At 35.9% G+C, this 21,621-nt stretch overlaps 1 long non-coding RNA gene across 1 annotated transcript; it reads left to right on the top strand.

The window, feature by feature from the left end:
- Window positions 1–1,298: 1,298 nt before the first annotated feature.
- LOC125816192 (uncharacterized) lies at window positions 1,299–12,415 on the top strand. Its single transcript, XR_007442210.1, has 3 exons — window positions 1,299–1,490; window positions 8,263–8,413; window positions 12,357–12,415. It is a non-coding gene; the product is annotated as an uncharacterized LOC125816192 (long non-coding RNA).
- Window positions 12,416–21,621: the final 9,206 nt, after the last annotated feature.

Below are 21,621 nucleotides of genomic sequence, written 5' to 3'. Positions count from 1 at the left end.
AAGCTAGCCAAGGCGATGGAGAGGAGGGCACGTGACGTGCATCAAGGATGAGGTCGACGAAGTATTGGTTTAGGAGACACTTATTAGACGAAGTTGATAGTCATACTTCTATATACTCTTGAATGAATCGGAGGACATTCTGGTGGGAGATATAGTGCACTCCGAGAGGTTTCACGATTTTGGGTATTGTAGGTGTATAAAGGTTGAAAAGGTTAAGGGTGCTATTCGTAGGATTCACAGGGAAGAGCGAACGGTCCAGATGAGATTCCGATGGAATTTTGGAAGACGGTGGGTAGGACATGTATGGAGTCATTGGCTAGGTTGTTTAATATTGTTTTTAAGACCGTGAGAAAGGCAAAAGAATGGATGTGGAGTACAATGATCCATTTGTACAAGAACAAAGGTGACATTTCTTAATCGCAACAACTATAGGGGTATCAAGCTCCTAAGCTACATTATGAAAGTTTGGGAGAGGGTGGTAAAGATGAAGGTTAGGAGGGGTATGTTTATTTTCGAGAATCAATATAGATTCATGTTAGGGCGCTCGACTACAAAAGTCATTCATTTTTTAAGGAGATTGGTGGAGCTGTATAGAGAGCGGAAGAGGACTTGCACTTGGTGTTCATTTACCTAGAAAATGCTTACGACAAAGTCCTAAAAGAGGTCTTATGGAGATGCTTGGAGGCTAGAAGCTTAACTGTGTTGTATGATCAAGGATATTTATGTTGGAACTAAGATCAGAATAAGGACATAGAGAGGAGACTCAGAGAACTTCCCAATTGTGATGGGGTTGCACAAGGGATTAACTTTTAGCTTGTTTTTATTTGCTTTGGTGATTGATGAATTGACACGGTACTAAGGTGAGGTGCCATGGTGTATGTTATCTGTGGATGACATAATTCTAATTGATGAGACTCGCGTAGGAGTTAACGCTGAGCTATAGGTTTGGAGACAAACTGCAGAGTTTAAAGGGTTCAGGTTGAGCATGATCAAGACATAATACTTTGAGTGCAAGTTTACTGACGTAACCATGAGACTCACATGGAAGTGAGGCTTGATACCAGGACATCCAAAAGAGAGGAAGTACCAAGTATCTTGGGTCTATTATCTAAAGATACGGGAATGATATCACACATCGTATTGTTGCAAAGTGGATGAAATAGAGGTTCGCTTTTGAAGTCTTATTTGATTAAGAGAAGGTGCCACCAAAACTTAAAGGCATGTTCTATAGAGTTTGACCAACTTTGTTGTGTGGGGCGGAATGTTGGACAAGATATCGCTTTTCTTCCCCGAAGCGAGGCATAGAAGAAAAAGTGTGCGCTTATATGACTGAAGCGAGAAGAGAGAAAGGGACGAAAGGCGCGTATTAGCGAGTTCGACTGCTGCGATGGGTTTGATATTAAATTTTTGTAAAAACATACTCATGCGACTTCTCTTCCTAAACATCTGCTTAGAGTTCGACTGCTAGGAGCCTGTGACTTCTCTTCAAGGTAAGTTCTTCTCTTCTTATCTTTTTTTCTGTCTTCTCCTCTTCTTCTTATCTCTATTTTCTCTTCTGCTACTCAACTGCACTGCTGGTGCTGGGTTATTCTTTTTTCTCTTCTCTATTATTTTCTTTAGTTTGCTCTGTTTTTTTCTCTATTCATCAAGAAAAGAAAATTTTGTTTTGTAATTTCTTTGTCTGTTCTAACAAATAATAAATGCCATATTCCACAAATTCTAGAAAGAAATAGGGAAAAAGAGAATTCAAGAGGCCCATAAGTATCAAAATAAAGATAAATACAAGTGCACTAACTTGATATTTTGGTATGATCGTAACAAAGGAGCTTTCAGAGTCTCATTGTGCATACTTTTTCTGCTTTGTAATGTTTTTCGCTGTATTTTGTCTCTGTTCTGCTTTTATCTTTTACTTTTTTTCTGTTTAGTGATGTTTTTGGTTATTTATCAATGCAAATTCAATATATTTTTTTTAATCATTGTATTAAATTGGTTAGGACTCTCTTGCATAATTGATATGGAATTTGGTTATAAACTTTACTACTGCTGAGAGGAAATGTAACACATGGTGTCTGAGAGACTTTGCACTTGTGAGTTGTAATGATTTCAGTTCATATGTCAAACTTGTTCTGAGTAGTGCATTATTGGTCTTGCTGCTTTAAAGGTTTTCACACACATCATGTTTTTTTATCTGGTACTGGAGTTTGTTTGAAGCTTATTAATGACTAAATGGTGAACTTCTTTGTCTGTCTTCAGATGCAGGTTCTCTCAATCAAATAATTGACATTGACTACGATTTGGATGGTCTCCCCGGCTCAATGGAAAGACAACCCCTTTCTACACTTCATAAAATCATGTCTTTCCTCCAAATACCATTTGCGCAAGTCAAACTCATGATAGGCGAGCAAAATCACACGCACATGGTTTAGCGGTTTGCTGTGCTCTGTAATCTTATTCTTCTCCAACACCCTATGTGTCATGCTTCTTTAGCTTAGTAGGACTTTAAACGCGCTATTGTGTGAAAGAAACACAGATGTTTAGGCTTAGCCTCTGTCTCTTTGTGATGATTTAACAAAGTGACCATACCTATTAGTCTTGAACCATCAATTAAGCAATTTCTCTAGTATGTAATAAGAAAGGGACTTGGATATTTGTTGTTTAATTTTATATCGAGAAGTATTTAATTTTCATCTTGATAACATCTTATGTGAGCAAATTAATGATTTATATATAGTGGCATATTGATTGAAGAAACATTAAGCACAGCAACCAACAAAAAATGCACATTTTGAGGGGGATTGTAGCTTTTTATTTTCACTTTTTTTCTCTCTTTGAGTAAATTAGGATATTGCTTTGGACTGATTTTTCTTGAGTCAGGGTTTATCGAAACTAATCTTTCTATATTTAAGCTAGTGTAAGGTTTACATATATTCTATCCTCTTCAGACTCACTTTATGGAATTGGTATGTTGTTGTTTTGATAAAATTAGGGGTAGGAGAAGGGGAAATGGAATTAGGTGATTACAAGGTGGGAAATTGAATCCTACCAATAAGGTGAATGTTTAGGAAGCCAACTAACGGAGTTATTATTCTCCTATATTTAATACCTTAATCTTTAATAAAAGGAAAATTATACATTATTTAGCTTTTGAATGGGAACATAATTCCCTTGATTGTCATTCATTTTAATATCATAGAGATTGGTTAAGAACATATATTAAGTATCATATTTTTATAAGGTTCATAATTGAAATGCTAGATGTACAACTTCTATAAATGACTCATCATTAAATGTTTATCGAAAAACACCTCGATGTTGAGGAGATTAAATATTTGCATCAAATCATTTCTAGGCGTTTGATTATTTTCCTATAAAATTTCATCCAGCTCAGCATATGTAATAACTATATGAGCTGATTCATTAACCTTTTAAAATTGTTTTTTTTTTCACCACTTCCTTTAATTTGCTAAGCTCTCTCCTTCTTCGTCATTTTCAATTATTTTTCTTCATTTATTCTCTTTGTTGCATATTTTCTCCTCGTCTTCATCCTTCTTCATTTATCAATATCTATTTTTTTCTTTGAATCTACAGAAGGATCTTTGATGAAAATAATCGATGTCATATAATCAATCCAAATTCAATGGAGAATCAGGATAGGAATTCATTTTTTTAAATAATGATCCGTAGTTTTATTTAGAAATACTAATCTTTTTAAAATAATTTATTCAAACTTTATCATAGTAAAATTATTTATTGGTATGAAATGTCCCTTATACTTTTTAAACAGAAACAAGGGTGGTTTGATAAATGAAAAAAAGGAGAAATACACTCCCGAATTATCGGAAATGGTATGTCTATACCCTTTGTTATACTTTTAGTACATCAATTCCTTACCGTCCAAATTTTGGAGTGTTTATACCATTTATAATAACGGTGGTACACGTATCTTAATTTTATCATTTGATTCCAAATTTATTAAATTTCTACCAAAATTTAAAAGCTCCACCTTATTTAATTTTTTTAAAAAACCCACTCAAATACATAATATCCACGCCCAAAAATATAACCCAAAACCTCCAAAACCATTCACTCCCAAAAACTCTCTCTGTGATGTTTGTCGGCCTAACAAAATTTTGTACCTGGTATCTTATTTAAAACTCTTAAAAATAATTTTTTTCGGGATCGATACTTAAGTAAGAGCATATTGCATACAACTTATGCATTTATGAAATTAATAATGATCCATAGTTTCATCTAGAAATACTAACACTTTTAATCGAAGAATTTATTCAAATTTTATCGTAGTAAAATCATTTATCTGCATGAAATGTCCCTTATAAGTTTTAAACAAAAAACAAGGGTGGTTTGATAAATTGTATAAGAATATAGAATAGAGTGTATTAATAATAATGTATGTATTAGTTATACAACCTATAATACTAAATATGATGTATTAATTATTAGGGAAAATTACGCGATTAAACAAGCTTATACTAGTTAATTAGTCATTATAGCTATAGTTTATTTTAAATACCATTCGCCACCAAATTTCAGTTACAATTACGTTGCCGACTTTTTCTATCTGTATAAGCGTGTGTATGCCGTCCCTTTTCATATATAGAAATGATTCCTTCTCTTTCTTCATAATCCTTTACCTTATTTTCTCCTTAAATTCCTCAACATAAATTGATTTCAAAATTTGAAAATTTCAATTATTCTCTCTTAAATCGTGCTTCCTGATTTTCAGGGCAACTCTTATACGGTTTAAGTTTTTTTTTTTTAGATGGTTCCATTCTTTTTTTTTTTTAATTTGTATTTGTATATGACTGCAATTTCGTGTAATTTTTCAGATTTATAGTTAGATGCAATTAAAATTATGGATAAACAAACATCCAAAATAGCTATGAGAGATCCTAAGACAAATATAAAAGTATAAATCAGTTGTGAATAATATTTAAATACAAATCAATTGTCACAATTTCTTTCATACAATTACAGTAAAAAATAGCTCATTGATACAAACAATAATTTCACAGAAAAATAAGTTATCAATCAATTATACATATACAAATAGTAATTCCACAAAAAATAGAATTATGTGAATTATACGTATACAAAATATACAAATATAAATCAATTGTCACTTCTAATTTTATACGATTACAAATATAAATAGCTAATTTATAAATACACTAATTCCACATAATCTCATTTTATATATTGACACAAAATCGTAACAAATAAAGAATTAAACCATACTATAACTAATTAAATATTGGAATAGTGAAGAAAATAAATAAGTGTAGTAATATTAGCACATGCGTGTTTTTAAAGCCTTCACTATATACATGTTTCCATTAGAGGGATTTGAGGAAGATGAGTAGCCCAACGTCTATTTTCATGGCTTTTTGGAGCTAAAGGCGATGAGGAGCCCTCTTGCCGTAACTCTCTTCCTTCTCCTCCTCGTTTTTTTTTGTAATGTAATGCCATTACATTGACATATTGAAATTGTTAATTTGATGGTTTGGAGTATGCTTAGTTCTTTATTTGAGGATGCAGCTATTAGGTTGTGAATAAAACCTATTTGGGGGTAACAATAATTTGCTACTTTCTTGGTTAAAAAAAAGGGTTTAAAAGGAGTAATCTTTTTATTGGATTGTTATTTTGGGAAAACTGGTCTAAATATTATTTGTGTAGTTTTACTCACACTTGATAGCAGTTGAAAGGTGAAGGTTTTACGAGTATGGCGTTTTACTGATATTTTGAATATTAAAGATAGATAACAATTAGTGAATGGAGTAGGAGTTGAGATATTCGTGGGGAAAAATGAGTTACACTCCTAAATAGTTCGGAAAATTTTGATGGTGAAAGAATTTCCAAGAATCTTTTCCGCCATTCCACAGCTAACCTAAGTATCATTTTGCTTCCCAGTGTGGCAGGCAAGTGTGGCTTTTGAATTTGGAGAGAAAAATGACTAATTCTATTTCAGATATTCCAAACTTTGTTTCGAATATTCCAGAAAATTTCTAGAAGAATATGAGCAAACCCATGAACTAGATGGGAAAACATAATTCTAATATGGTACGAAACATAAGATCATGTGTTCTACATATACAAACTCAGTTTGCTGCATGGTTAGCAGATTGTATCATTGGAAAAACAAAGAGTAAGAATGTTTAGGCAATAATAGGAAGTGCTACAGAGAGAGCAACTAACTTTGCGTTTAGAGGGAAAGAAATTAGAAAATTGCAAACTCCCAAGCAAGAGACAACTAGACATGTCCATGTTGTTTCGGGTGGAGATCTTCACCCTCAAAATGTTCACTAATAATGTCAAGAACTATGGACACATTCAGAGATATGTTTGATGGGAATCTGTATGCGAAGATTGATCCATTTTTCTTTCCACTCTCATTTCCAGTAGTTTCATTTTGCATAGCCACATGATCCAGTATATTATTGTTTATCCTGAAACAAAGTATAATGCAAGACAGTACAGTTGTAATGACACGCATATGTAAGTCAAATGGCCTTTGAGATGTCACAATGTAATTCTACAATGAGGTCCAGAAAAACTAACAAACTTGTAGGTAAGCACAGAGTGATAGACATCGGAATTGACTTATTAAATGCACCTCAAAAGTAGAATTTGACATATCTAATTCATGGAAATTCCATCCAATAAAACGGAACCATCCCCAAACCCCACACATAGCGGGAGCTTAGTGCACCGAGCTTCCCTGTTGAATCTTATGCATGTATCTCAAAATTCACTTATTGATATGGATTTTCTACAGGAACATTCATTGAGCAAGAGGCGTTATCTTCTGCTATTGGAGGTAGAGACGTCGAGCATTCTGTAGCAGTAGTTGGTGATACAAGCAGCATAGCTCCAAGACCAATCTCATTAGGAGGAATGTATTTGTTCCTTGCATAAATTAGAGTAACATCTTCACCACCGTTTCGTATATTTTCAAATTCTGGTTCCTGTAGAATGTTATAAAGTTGCCTCTGGAGTCTTTCGACAGGTGACAAAATGCGTCGTCTAAGCTTTGATCTCTTTCTTTTTGGGACACTGTTAGGATTCCAGAAAGGATCTTTATCTGCTTCTCCCAACAAAAGGTAAATGTTAGTGCACATAAAACAATGAGGTACTAATACAATAGTTTTATTTTTATTTTGGTCAAGCTAGTATATTTTGTATGGTTAAGGTATAGTTGGACTGCTCAGTTCATATCTTTATTGAAAATCCAAATTACCAGAAATTTGTTAATTTCAGTTCATTGTATAAAGGGAAGTTTGACCCAAAAAAAAAAAAAGTATAAAGGGAAGTTAGTTCTCAAAATTTAGGGGAGACACTATAATTAATGGCCTGCGAGCAAGAAAGAAACCAAAGATTGTACTTGTAGAGAAACATATAGTAATTACATTCCTACGGCTTATTTGGTAAAATCTTGAATGTGATTTGACATTACATAATTTGAACGGCACATCACAGTAATCGGAAAACGGCAAGAATTTCCTGCATAAAAATAAATCCAAGTGTCGTGATTCTTTTGAGTATTAGTTACCACATAAAACAACCACTTGGACAGTGGGAGAATGCTGATAAAATTATCTGTCTCACTGTTAAATTTGTTGTGTAGGATCTGTAGATTCTTCCCCTGTTTTCCGCTCCTTTTTTTTTGGGGGTAGGGGTGATTCAAATTTTTCCATTTCTAATCAATAGAATAAGAGAAGTTTGTAGTTGGAATCTTTTGAATCAGAATAATATGCACTGCAGGATTACTTTTTGGGAAGGTGCATCTACAATGATTTGGTTGCCTAATTTCACCTATCTCATAATTTTCTTTGACTAAGGTCTCGCTTGGTACGAGGAATATGGGATAACTAATCTTGGGGTTAATTTTAGGATGAGCTTATCCCATGTTTAGTTGGGATAAAATCATGGTATAACTTATCCCGAAATTAGCTATACCAGGATTTTAGTGTTATTTTTATCCCACATTGAGGGTGGGATAACAATCCGGGATAACTCGTTCCCCAACCAAACGTGCCCTAAGAATTTTGCGCTTACTATCAAGCAAAACAGAAAAAGAAATTGGCCCCAAATTGAGTAGGAAGATATTAGTTTTCCATTTTTTTATAACCTATACACTTAAGAAAGGATTTGATTCAGAGCATGTATTATATTTGCTGAGACAATTTAAGTGCTCACTATATATGTGAAAGTATTTTACCATTTGTTTCTTCCATCTGCATGCAGATGACCGAGGATGATCCTGCTGAAACTAAGCTTGGTATGTTATTCAGTTCCTCTCCAAGACAAGCTGAAGATCCCTCCGGTCTAGAAACCACTACTCCAACTTCTAGCCTTTGGTCATCACGAGCTACGAGATGCGTCGTCGTCTCAGAAGGTAACTGATAGCTCCGTGTTTCTCTGTTTGCATGTCTGGGAATATAGTTATGTAGTGTCCCTCTAGCGCGCCACCTTGTTCCACAAGCATTGCAGAGCACTGGTTTTTCAGGTGGCCCAGGTCTCCAGTGGGCTGTTTCTGTTTGAGTTCAAAATAATTAGTGTTTAAACTGGGATAAATATGAATAAAAGTCTTACAGGTCAGAAATTAAAGCACAATGATCATTGACAATGAAGATTTTCTGTAAAAGAGGTATTGAATGTATCGCACGAGAATGGAAGTGTCATGAAACTAGAGTATGAATAATATTAGAAACAAGAGGAAATTTCCTTGTGTGAAACATGCATAGACTTTTAGGATGCTTCAACTGTATCTTTACTCACATTTTCATCACCATGTTAAGGAACCATACAAGAAAGTTGAACTTTGAGCATGATGGTAGAAAGATTGAAAAATATTTGCTTGATATGTTGAGGAACCATGCAAAATAGTTAATCTCTCAGCAGACTGCATATTTTTGCTTGCTATATTAAGGAGGAATGTTACCATCAAAACCGACAGTAATTATGGTATAATATTAAACAGGGACTATCTCTTTTTCTAGCGCTCAACAGTAAACCCCCCTCAGCGGTGGATCTGCATGCCACTGCCCTGACCTAAAGAGACCATGTACGATTTCCCACAGAACACCATGTGTCTGTCTTTCTTATTATCCCTAGACTACTCCACCTGGGTAACCCCTCAAGATCCCTACCACCTCTCTTGTTGCTTTCTTGATGCAGTCAATTGTTTTAGCCCACATATTAACTGCGTCCCCACTAGCTCGCTTTCCTTCTTCGTCGTCTTAAACCTCTAATTATTCCTCCTCGTCTAAGCTTTAACTAACGTCTTGTAAGCAACCTTCTTGGTGTTAATTGTTCTTTGGACCTCTTCATTCCACCGCCAATCCCTCTTGTGCCTCTCTGGATAACCCTTCGAGACCCCCTACACCTCTATTGTTGCTTCTCTGATGTAGTTTGTTGTCCTAGCCCATACACTATGTGTGTCCTCACTACTCTCTGAAATCCTCATAACCAATAACTTCTTCCCAATTTCCCAAGTGTTGGGTTGTAATTTCCTCTCTTGATCCAATCCTGTCATAAACCTCTCTCACATTTTCTAAGGAACAAATAATCTATCTGAATCTTAGCCACCACACTACAAAAGGTCACCAAGTGCTCCTCCCTCTTCTAGAAACTGGAATTATCTATGATCAACTCAATAGCTTTGCGAAGTATAAAAGCAAAACTCCTCCATTTCTATCCCCAAAGCTGAAAGTGCCTTGTACATCATCATATTCTCTCATAGTGGTCCCTACGTGACTATTAAAACCCCCTCATAAAATTGGTTTCTCAGTACCCGGGATAACTCTCACGACCTCGTCCAACTCCTCCTAGAACAAAGAAGGTTTTTTTGACCTCCTTGTCCAAACCCGTTTGCTGCACATATGCACTAATTAAGTTAATAGTTAGCCCTCCCAAAGCTAGCTTAATGAACATTAACTTATCATCCATCCTCTTAATCTCTACCGCTTGCTCCTTGAGTTCCTTCTCTACTAAATGCCTACTCTATTTCTACTCCTCAATCTTCTTGAGTACTATAACTTAAATCCATCTACAACCCTCGCCTTGATTCTTACCCTTTTGATGACTTGAACACAAGCTATATTGATCTTCCTCTTCATAAGAATCTTAACTAACTCTATCGACTTCCTCGTCAAAGTCCCTATGTTTCAAGACCCAACTCTCAACCTAGGATCTCCTTTGGTACCCATACCACCCCTGCCCCCCCGCCTCCCGCTGCCAATTAAGTACATGACCATAAAGTACATCATACCCTGATGCCACTAATGCTAGTTGTAGAATAATCAAGTGTGCAATAAACAACAAAAAATGGGCAACCAATAACGACAAATACCCTAAGGGGTTGTTTGGTGTGAAGGATAATACCTAATAGTCCTTCATTCTGAAAAAAAAATAATACCAAATAGTCCTTCATTCTCAAAAAAAAAATAATACCAAATAGTTCTGGGATTAAATTATAGTACCACTTAATTTGTTGTTTGGTTGGCAAGTTCGGGATAACTTATCCCGGGATTAATAATTAGTATCGGGATAAGTTATCCCTCCCCTTGGGTGGTATAGTAATCCCAGGATAACTTATCTTGGGATAAAATAGGTAAATGACAAAAATGTCTCTTTCAACCCTTTTGTTACCTCACTTTTTACATTCATGAAGGGAATTTTTGCAAACAAATAAATTGTTCTTAAAATTTATTATTTTGAAGACAGCAAACCAAACATTCAATAAAAAAATAATCCCATCATAACTAATACCTTCATAATTTATCCCATCATAATTAATCCCATCATAACTTGAATTCAAACCAAACGACCCCTAAATCTTAACATTGAGAGTCACACAATACAATGACGAAAATAAATAGAAGTACTAAACTATAGAAAAGATATTGTTCAAAGTGGGAACCAAAAAATGCAGTAGTATTTGTAAGGGCGCAACAATAAATTCACGAACGCAATATCAGATGAAAGAAATCAGTTTTACAAGCAAGCAACAATAAGGGGTTGCACAATCTGTTAAGGAAAAATCAGATTTAGACAGACGAAACTAGGATTTCTAGAACATGGGTGCACCACTAAAAAAAAGAAGGAAAAAATGTATTGAGTAGGAAGTGATTCCAAGTCCTCTATGTAAATAACTAAACATTTACCCAAGTGCTCCATTTAGCCTTTTTATTGCATGGGTGCCACCACATTATATTATTGGGAGGAGGTTTGGAACACTTTTCGGTCATGATGGGGTTGCACTAGGGATCGACCCTTAGCCTGTTTCTTTTTGCCTTAGTGACGGATGAATTGACACGATATATTCAATGGATGGAATTGTGGTTTGTGCCATTTACACAAGAAATAGTATAGAATAATGAGACACAGGGTGGAGTTAACGAAAAATTATTAGTTTTGAAACAGATCTCAGAGACTAAAGTTTCCAGGTTAAGCAAAACTAAAACAAAGTATTCCGCGTGTAACTTCAATAACACTTGAGGCAGAGGTGGATAGAACTTACGCTTGATGCCACAATGGAGACATGGACCTTGTCTACCCATAAGATCTGATTATGAATTATTCAGTTCAAATCAGGTTGAATTTGCTGCTGCTAAGTTTTAGAGTTCGATTTGCTCTCAAAATCTAAAATGCCTGAGTGAGGTGACGGGTCAGCATATATATAGACAGATAAGAATTTGGTAGACTATAGCTGGTCCTTTTTATGGAAATATATTAATTATGATAGATTTTTCATTAACTTTTATCTATTCTGAATTTTTCTTTTTCCCCTTATGACAGCTCATCAACTTTGATTGCAGTAATTTGTGAACTATTTACACCATTAACTATAGTGAGAGAAGTCTTAGATTCTCTATCAAATGAAAAGGTGGGGATTTGATGCTTGGTCTGGGTGGGGTGAAAGCTGGATTTGGTGAATCTTCATAATTTTTGGCCTTCAATCTAGTGGTCAAGGCTTATTAAACAACAAATCTTAAGTCAAGGAATTGTTAAATAGTTTCAAGATGATAATTCAAATATCTAAGAGTGAGCAAATAAAAGAGTTGTCTAATAATAAGGACGTATAATCTATGTTGCTCGGACTCTTCAAAAATGTCAATGGGTGCGTGTCGGATTCGCCAATAGTAGTTTATTTTTGGAGAATCCGACATGGGTGCAGCATCAAAAGTGAAGAGTCTGCTCAGATCTAGAAAAGAATGACTACATTCAATTTCTTTCCAATAATGTTTTTTTACATCGATTTCCGCTTGCACTAGTACAATAATCAAATCAACCGTTTTGCCTAAATATAAGATGGTCTCATTAATACTATTTTGCAGGTGAGAGTTGAAGTCCATACAGGTGGCTTCCTGACTGTTAATTGGATTAATTTCTTATTTGGTGAGTATGCCTCAACTTGTGAATTAAATGAGAAGATACCGGGATTAACATAGTGCTGGCTATTTCCTTGGAAATTTTCTTCAAGACTTTGGCTCCTTGATTCTGATATGCTGGTGCACCCGAAAACCACAGTACTGTGCGATGTGCAAAAGCTCAAGCTTCTGAAGGCAATGCTGGCCCAGTAAAAAAAGATTTTAAAAAGAACAAACGACGTTTGTTTTCTTATCAGGACAAAATTGTTTTCTAGAAGAACAAACAAATATTTTCAAAAGAAAACAAAACAAAAAAACAAAACTTTTGTCAGTTTTCTCTTACTCAAACCAAAATTGAACCAACTTCTACATTAGCCCCAAATTCTAATTATTATCACTTTGACTCTCTTCTTGTAAATGAATTTACTGTTTCATAACCTTCTTTTCCAGAAAGAAATGAAAAGTAAATCAGTTTCCAAAAACTTCCCGATAGACTGTTTCATCACACCTTAGTGAGTTGCCAAATCATGAATGTTCTCATGTTTTTCTTGGCTGTTTTAATGTCACTTTAAGAGGTCCGTATCTTAACATTAGTCCTGAAAACTAAACTCATAATTTTTTGGTATGTTGATATTGACTCATCTTAAAAAGATTTCCTTGTTCTTGAAATGCAGATATCCTATTATGGTCTTAGCAACCGTTTTATTGTTTAATCGACTCGGTTATGAATGTTTCCCTTTTTTAGGTGAGAGTTTCCCTGCTACTGAGATGCAGCAACGACACTTCTTTTTTCCATCTTACCATGCTTGCGCATTTATATGCCACCATTGACAGAATTTCATGTATATATCCCTTTATGGCATTAGAGGGATTGAGTAAGATGAGGAGCCCAACGTCTATTCAAATAATTTTTTTCCCCTTTTCTTTCTAATCGAAACTTTATTCAAGATTCCGTATTGAAATTCTTTATTTTTTGATTGTAATATTTTGGTCAGTGTTTATTTGTTGGTGTGGATTATGCTAAGTTCTTTATTAGAGGATGCAGCTATTAGGTTGTGAATAAAACCTATTTGGCGGGTAACAATAATTTACTGCTTTCCTAGTTAGAAAAAAAGGGTTTTAGAAGGAGTAATCTTTTCCACCTTCAGTTCCAGTAGTTTCATTTTGCATAGCCACGTGATCCATTATATTATTGTTTTTTCTGAAACAAAGTATAGTGCAAGATATTGAAGTTGTAATGACAAGCATATGTAAGTCAAATGCCCATTGAGATGTCACACATCTAATTCTACCACGAGGTCCAAAAAAACTAACAAACTTGTAGGTAAGCACACAGTGGTAGACATCGGAATTAACATATTAAATGCACCTAAAAAGTATAATTTGACATATCTATTTCATGGAAATTCCATCCAATAAAATAGAGCCTTCCCAGGACCCCCGCACATAGCGGGTGCTTTAGTGCACCGGGCTGCCCTATTGAATCTTATGCATGCACCTCAAAATTCTCTTAGAGATTTAGATTTTCTACAGGAACATTCATTGAGCAACAGGCATTATCTTCTGCCATTGGAGATAAGAGACGTCGAGCGTTCTGTAGTAGTAGTTGGTGATACAAGCAGCATAGCTCCAAGGTCAATCTCATTAGGAATGTATATGTTCCTTGCATAAATGAGAGTAGCATCTTCACCACCGTTTGGTATGTTTTCAAATTCTAGTTCCTGTAGAATATTATAAAGTTGCCTCTGGAGTCTTTCGACAGGTGACAAAATGCGTTGTGTAAGCTCTGATCTCTTTCTTTTTGGGACTCTGTTAGGATTCCAGATAGGGTCTTTGTCTGCTTCTCCCAACAAAAGGTAAATGTTAGTGCACATAAAACAATAAGGTATTAATACATAATTTGACAAGCACATCACAGTAATCGGAAAACGAAAGGAATTTCCTGCATAAAAATAAATTCATGTGTCGTGAATCTTGATACAAGCTTATGAAGTTGTCTTAGAGCTCATTGTGTAAATGATTCTTTTGAATATTAGATGCCAACATATAACAACCACTTGGACAGGGGAAGAAAGAAATTGGCCAAAAATTGAGTAGGAAGATATTAGTTTCCACTTTCTTAATTCTCGTACGCTTAAGAAAGGATTTGATTCAAAACATGCATCATATTTGCTGAGACAAGTTAAGAGCTCTCTATATATGTGAAAGTATTTTACATTTGGTTTTTCCATCTGCATGCAGTTGACTGAGCTTGGTATGTTATTCATTTGCTCTTCAAGACAAGCTGAAGGTCCCTCCTGTCCAGAAACCTCTACTCCAACTTCTAGCTTTTGGTCATCACGAGCTAAGAGACGCGGTTGCATCTCTCAGAAGGTAACTGATAGCTCTGTGTTTCTCTGTTTGCATGTCTGGGAATATAGTTATGTTGTGTCCCCCTAATGCGCCACCTTGTTCCACAAGCATTTCAGAGCACTGGTTTTTCAGGTAGTCCAGGTCTCCAATGGGGGATTTCTTTTTGAGTTCAAAATTAATTGGTGTTTAAACTAAAGCACAATGATCATTGACAATAAAGATTTTCTATAAAAAAAATGCAGAGAATGTATTGCACGAGAACGAAAGTGTCATGAAAGTATGTATAATATTAAAAACAAGAGGAAATTTCCTTGTGTGAAACATGCATTGACTTTAAGGATGCTTCAACTGTTTCTTCACTCACATTTTCATCACCATGCTAAGGAACCATACAAGAAAGTTGAACTTAGCCATAACCACGAGCTTATGTTGGGCCGTAAGATCCAGTCATTGCATAAACCTCTATCAAATTTTCTGAGGAGCAAAGAATATAGCCGAGTCTTAGCCACCACACTACAAAAGGTCCTCCCTCTTCTAGAAACTGGAATCATCTATGATCATCTCGATAGCTTTCGCGAAGTTTAAAAGAAAACTCCTCCATTTCTATCCCTAATGCCGAAAGTGCCTTGTACATCATCATATCCTCTCGAAGTGGTCCCTATGTGACTTCTAAAATCCCCTCATAAAATTAGTTTCTCAGCACGCGGGATAGCTCTCACAACCTAGTCTTACTCCTCCCAGAACAAAGAAGTTTTTTTTGACCTCCTCGTCCAAACCCGTTTACTGCACATATCCCTCCCAAAACTAGCTTAATGAACATTAACTTATCATTCACCCTCCTAATTTCTAACGCTTGCTCCTTGAGTTCCTCGTCTGCTAAAAGCCTACTCTATTTCTACTCCTCGATCTTCTTTACTACCATAACTTAAATCCATCTACATCCCTGACCTTGGTTCCTACCCATTTGGTTTCTTGTACACAAGCTTTATTGATCTTCCTCTTCATAAGAATCTTCACTAACTGTATCGATTTCCTTGTCAATGTCCCTATGTTTCAAGACCCAACTCTCAACCTAGGATCTCTCTAGGTACCCTCACCACCCCTGCCCCCCTCCCCCTCTGCCAATCAAGTACATGACCATAAACTACATCAAACCAGTAACGCCAGTTATAGAGTAATCAAGCGTGCAATAAACAACAAACAATGGGCAACCCATAGCAACAAATACAGTAAACAAGCAAGCAACAATAAGGGGCTGCACAATCTGTTAAGGAAAAATCAGATTTAGACAAACGAATCTAGGATTTCTAGAACATGGGTCCACCACTTAAAAAAGAAGGAAAAAATGTATTGAGTAGCAAGTGATTCTAGGTCCTCTAAGTAAATAACCAAATGTTTAATTAAATGCACCATTTAGGCTTTTTGTTGCATGGGTGCCAACTTATAATAATATTGGGAAGAGGCTTGCAACACTTTTCGGTTATGATGGGGTTGCACTAGAGATCGACCCTTAGCCAGTTCCTTTTTGCCTTAGTGATGGATGAATTGACACGATATATTCAATGAAAGGTATTGTGGTTTTTGCCATTCGCAGATGACATAGTATAGAATAACAAGACACGCGGTGGAGTTAACGAAAAACTGGAAGTTTTGAGACAGGTCTTAGAGAATAATGTTTTCAGGTTAAGCAAAACTAAAACAAAGTATTTCGCGTGTAACTTCAATGACGTAGCACTTGACGAAGAGGTGGAAGTGAGGAACGATTCACAAATCGTATTCAAGACCAAGAGAGGAAACTTCAAGTATCTTTTTTTTGAATTTTTTTTTTTGAAACTAGTAACATTTGTATTTCATTTAGTACTTCTGTAGTACTGAAAAACCATATTTACAAAAGCAGAAAGGAAGTATAATCTATCCAAAAACTGAACCAAATCTAAATGGATCCTAAAACATCTATGATTGACTCAGTTTCATTGGCGTAGACATTTGTACACCAAAAGCAGAACAACAAAATACACTTAAGCTTTACTTCCTGCAAGTCGTTGTTCCTATTCTCAAAACATCTCTCGTTTCTCTCCCTCCATATAGTCCACCAAATACTAGCAGGGATCATCCTCCATCTTTCTCTGTTTGTAGCCCCAACTCCAACCATCTCCCAACTGAATAGAGTCTCATCAATCTTGCTAGGCATACACCAAGATATGCCTCTGAGATTAAGGAAAATCTGCCACAACTGCTCAGTAAAGTTGCAATGTAAGAAGAGATGTCTCACTGTCTCATTAGCCTTACCACATAAGGAACATCTGTTACATAGAGAGATTCCTCTCTTGGCCACATTATCCAATGTCAAAACTGCTTTATTGGCTAGTAGCCATGTAAAGCATGCCACTTTGTGTGGCACTTTGGTCCTCCAGATTTGCTTCCAAGGCCATTTGAAGTCTTGAATGCCACTAGGACTTATCCGTTTGTATCCTTCTTTCACCTTGTAACTACCTTTGTTGTGCCCTTGCCACCATAAATAATCCTCGCCTGTTTGTATACCTTGAAAATTCTCCAGAACCTTAAACAATTCAAGTATTCTGGGATTTTCCCAGTCATGCACGAGGGATTAACTTTTAGCTTGTTTTTATTTGCTTTGGTGATTGATGAATTGACATGGTACTAAGGTGAGGTGCCATGGTGTATGTTATTTGTGGATGACATAATTCTAATTGACGAGACTCACGTAGGAGTTAACGCTGAGCCATAGGTTTGGAGACACACTGCAGAGTTTAGAGGGTTCAGGTTGAGCATGATCAAGACATAATACTTTGAACGCTTGTATGTAGAATTAGGGGGAAAAACAGGGAAGAAATTGTACAAGCTAGCCAAGGTGATGGAGAGGAGGGCACGTGACATAGACCAAGTAATGTGCATCAAGGACGAGGTCGATGAAGTACTGGTTTAGGAGACACTCATTCGACGAAGTTGATAGTCATACTTCTATATACTCTTGAATGAATCGGAGGACATTCTGGTGGGAGATATAGTGCACTCCGAGTGGTTTCTTGATTTTAGGTATTGTAGGTGTATAAAGGTTGAAAAGGTTAAGGGTTCTATTCGTAGGATATACAGGGAAGAGCGAACGGTCCTGATGAGATTCCAATGGAATTTCGGAAGACGGTGGGTAAGACATGTATGGAGTCATTGATTAGGTTATTTAATATTGTTTTTAAGTCCGTGAAAAAGGCTAAAGAATGGATGTGCAGTACAATGACCCATTTGTACAAGAACAAATGTGACTTTTTTTAATCGCAACAACTATAGGGGTATCAAGCTCCTAAGCTACAATATGATAGTTTGGGAGAGGGTGGTAAAGATGAAGGTTAGGAGGGGTATGTTTATTTTCGAGAATCAATATAGATTCATGTTAGGGGGCTCTACTACAAAAGTCATTCATATTTTAAGGAGATTGGTGGAGCTATATAGTGAGCGAAGAGGACTTGCACTTGGTGTTCATTTACCTAGAAAATGCTTACGACAAAGTCCCTAAAGAGGTCTTATGGAGATGCTTGTAGGCTTGAAGCTTACCCGTGTTGTATGATCAAGGATATTTATGTTGGAACTAAGATCAGGATAAGGACATAGAGAGGAGACTTAGAGAACTTCTCAATTGTGATGGGGTTGCACGAGGGATTAACTCTTAGCTTGTTTTTATTTGCTTTGGTGATTGATGAATTGACATGGTACTAAGGTGAGGTGCCATGGTGTATGTTATTTGTGGATGACATAATTCTAATTGACGAGACTCACGTAGGAGTTAACGCTGAGCTATAGGTTTGGAGACAAACTACAGAGTTTAAAGGGTTCAGGTTGAGCATGATCAAGACATAATACATTGAGTGCAAGTTTACTGACGTAACCATGAGACTCACATGGAAGTGAAGCTTGATACCAGGACATGCAAAAGAGATGAAGTACCAAGTATCTTGGGTCTATTATCTAAAGATACGGTAATGATATCACACATCGTATTGTTGCAAAGTGGATGAAATAGAGGTTCGCTTTTGAAGTCTTATTTGATTAAGAGAAGGTGCCACCAAAACTTAAAGGCAAGTTCTATAGAGTTTGACCAACTTTCTTGCTATTTTCCCCAAGGCTATTGTACCTTGTCTAAACCTTCTCATCTTTTCTCCAATTTCTCTCCAATTAACATCTTAGGGTTTCTGTGGATAGCAATGCAGTGGAGAAGAAACAGTGGCATCTGTGTCGATTGGAATCCTTGTCGGCATCGGCGTCTGAAAGCTCGGATTTTACATCGTTAACTCCATTAATGGTGGCATTGATGTGTATGGAGCTATGGCATGTGTTTGCTGGACCGTTAATTTCTCTGCCAAAGGAGGTAAGTATACCTACCTCAAGGTTACTTGGAACGTCTCTCTAAGTATCCGTCCATAGCTTTCCTCTTCGTAGTGTCAATTTTGTTGAAAATTTGGTTCGTGAGTGAACTTAAATTTCAGGTAAAACTCTAATATGTTCGTGATTTTCTCAAGCAAACAATGATCTTATAGTGTTTATTCTCTGTGATATGAAGGTGAGGCGACCAGATAATGGCAGCAAAACATTGAGTGAACTTAAATTTCAGTTAACACTCTGTTCATATGAGATCATTGTCCTCATCCTTCTTCTCGGCATTTGGTATTGATTTGTTTCTTGCCACTTCAGATAGAAGATTACTTGGATGTGGCTATCCTGTTCCAATGAGCGTTATGGCACCTGTATTGGAATTAGAATTTCGCAGACTTGTACTACTTTGTGTTTCTTCTTACGTCTACATAATCTGTATTTTTCTTGATATAAGCTGACCTAATGTTCATTTTTGCTGTAAATCTGAGATCATGTTTTGAGTTTTCTATGACTAGATCTGTTATGTTACGTTTGTATGTCATGGGATTTAACTGCATTCTTAGCTAACTCCATCGTTATGAATTGTCAACACTTTTTTGTTGCTTTGTGATTTCCTTTAGTGAACTCTATGTCCCAAAAGTTTGTGGAACTGTGATTTTGGGTCTTCCCTTGACAAATTCTTATGTTGATATTTGTAATACCCATGGACTAAGCCAGTTAGTTTCTGAACACTAGAATAGTGTTTCCTCATCATGTCGTCGTTTGGTAGAGTGTATAAGTAATGCTTGTATTAGTTATGTTGAGATTATTTCTTATGCATTGTTTGATTTAGTGTATTAAAAAAAATGCATTGCATAGCTTCTAGAAAAATATGTTCGTTTACGAAAGTACCTTCTAAACCTTAAATTTTTTATGAAACAATAATATTTACTTGACAAAGAGCAAACTTTAAAAAGTACAGTTAGAAGAGCAGTTAACCAGTTGTATGAACTACTAGGAATACTCTGTATTTCCCCTGCTCCCTTATTTTTGTGTAACATTTGTACCTTAAACCGCACATTTGTAAAAAGCTTGCTCGTTCTTGTCCAATAAATGTAGATATAAACAAGATGTGTAGAGGAATTACATATGTCCTGTTATCTGATGCAATAGATTCGACGCTATAGTACAATGTAACCTGGAAAATTTAGCTTTTGGAGGTTTTGTGATTTCGATTCGCAGGTTCCTCATCTATTCCTCTCTCGTAATATGTTTTTTGTACTGAGAATCATGTTTCTGCTTGTAACTTGGACCACTTTTGTGCTTGTTTCAGTTTGTAACTCGTTTGTGCTAGTGTTTCATTCGCAGTGGCTCGTGCTCGTCAAAGGTAGTTTGAGTCATGAATTTGAAAATAATAGTACTCGACAAATTTTTGTTGTATGAATGAGGTTATTTTTTGTTTGATTCTTAATGTTTGTCTCATTTATGTTATCAGTGGGAACATTTTGGAAATGGATTTTGAGCCATTTACTACTGTAACTTCTCCAATTTTTTGTGTTTTTCCTTTCCCATATATTTTTACTTTGCCCTCCTCTTTTTTGAAATCGAAGAAGTAATCAATCAACAACTAGATTGTTCTTTTCCACAGTGACCAATGCATACAGAAAGCCTTGTTACTTATGAACATAGGTAATTTTCAGCTTAGCGAAATTAGTTTTTCCTTCAATTGTCAATTTAAAAGCTACATTAAGACAATAACTTGACTCTTCTTTCCCCTTCTTTTAATTGTTAGACAATCTAATATATTCTTGTTGTACAGTTGCGAAGCAACTGACTAGTCGCTACTACACGGAAAAGTATGCAGAAAAATTCAAGCTTGGAACAACTATATGGAAATATGCAGTAGGTGTTTCAAAAGATGTTAACTCCTTTAATCTACCAGGAACGATCAGCTAAAGTATGTGACATGCCTCTTCACTGTATTATTTTCATTGTTGTTTTAGATCTTCTCTGTCGAATTTGAAAATCTTTGTTTATGGTTTCTCGCTGAATTGGAGTTTCCCAAATATGCTTGGTATGATTCCAGGGCTCCGGCTAAATATCAATGTCTTGGAGTTCTTCGTATGCTAATTTGCTAGTGTTGCTTTTTTATAACTGGTAATTCAATTTGTTGTCTTGAATTATAATGGAGCTGAACAGTATTGAAAATTATATCATTTTATTAAGCATGTACCTGTGATGAGTTATGACCATCAAAGACGATGAGATTTTGCATCTATAAGCTTTAAATATGTGGTCTGTCTTTGCTGGAGACATGCGCACATCTTATGTGAATCACCCGAGCTCATCTTATGCTTTTTTGCAACTGATCACAAATTTGATTTTGTTTTGAATAATTCATAGGTATGGGGACAGCTTATGGAAAAATGAAGAGTGGTGTTGGAGTGGCGTCAATGAGAGTGATGAGGCCGGAGTTGGTGGTGAAATCAATTTTTCCAGTAGTTATGGCTGGTGT

The sequence above is a fragment of the Solanum verrucosum genome, unplaced genomic scaffold, assembly GCF_900185275.1.
Source record: "Solanum verrucosum unplaced genomic scaffold, falcon-dt-bn FXZP01000261.1, whole genome shotgun sequence".
NCBI classification, from domain to species: domain Eukaryota; kingdom Viridiplantae; phylum Streptophyta; class Magnoliopsida; order Solanales; family Solanaceae; genus Solanum; species Solanum verrucosum.
The sequence above is the reverse complement of the archived record's forward strand: the minus strand, read 5'-3'. Positions and strand labels throughout refer to the sequence as shown.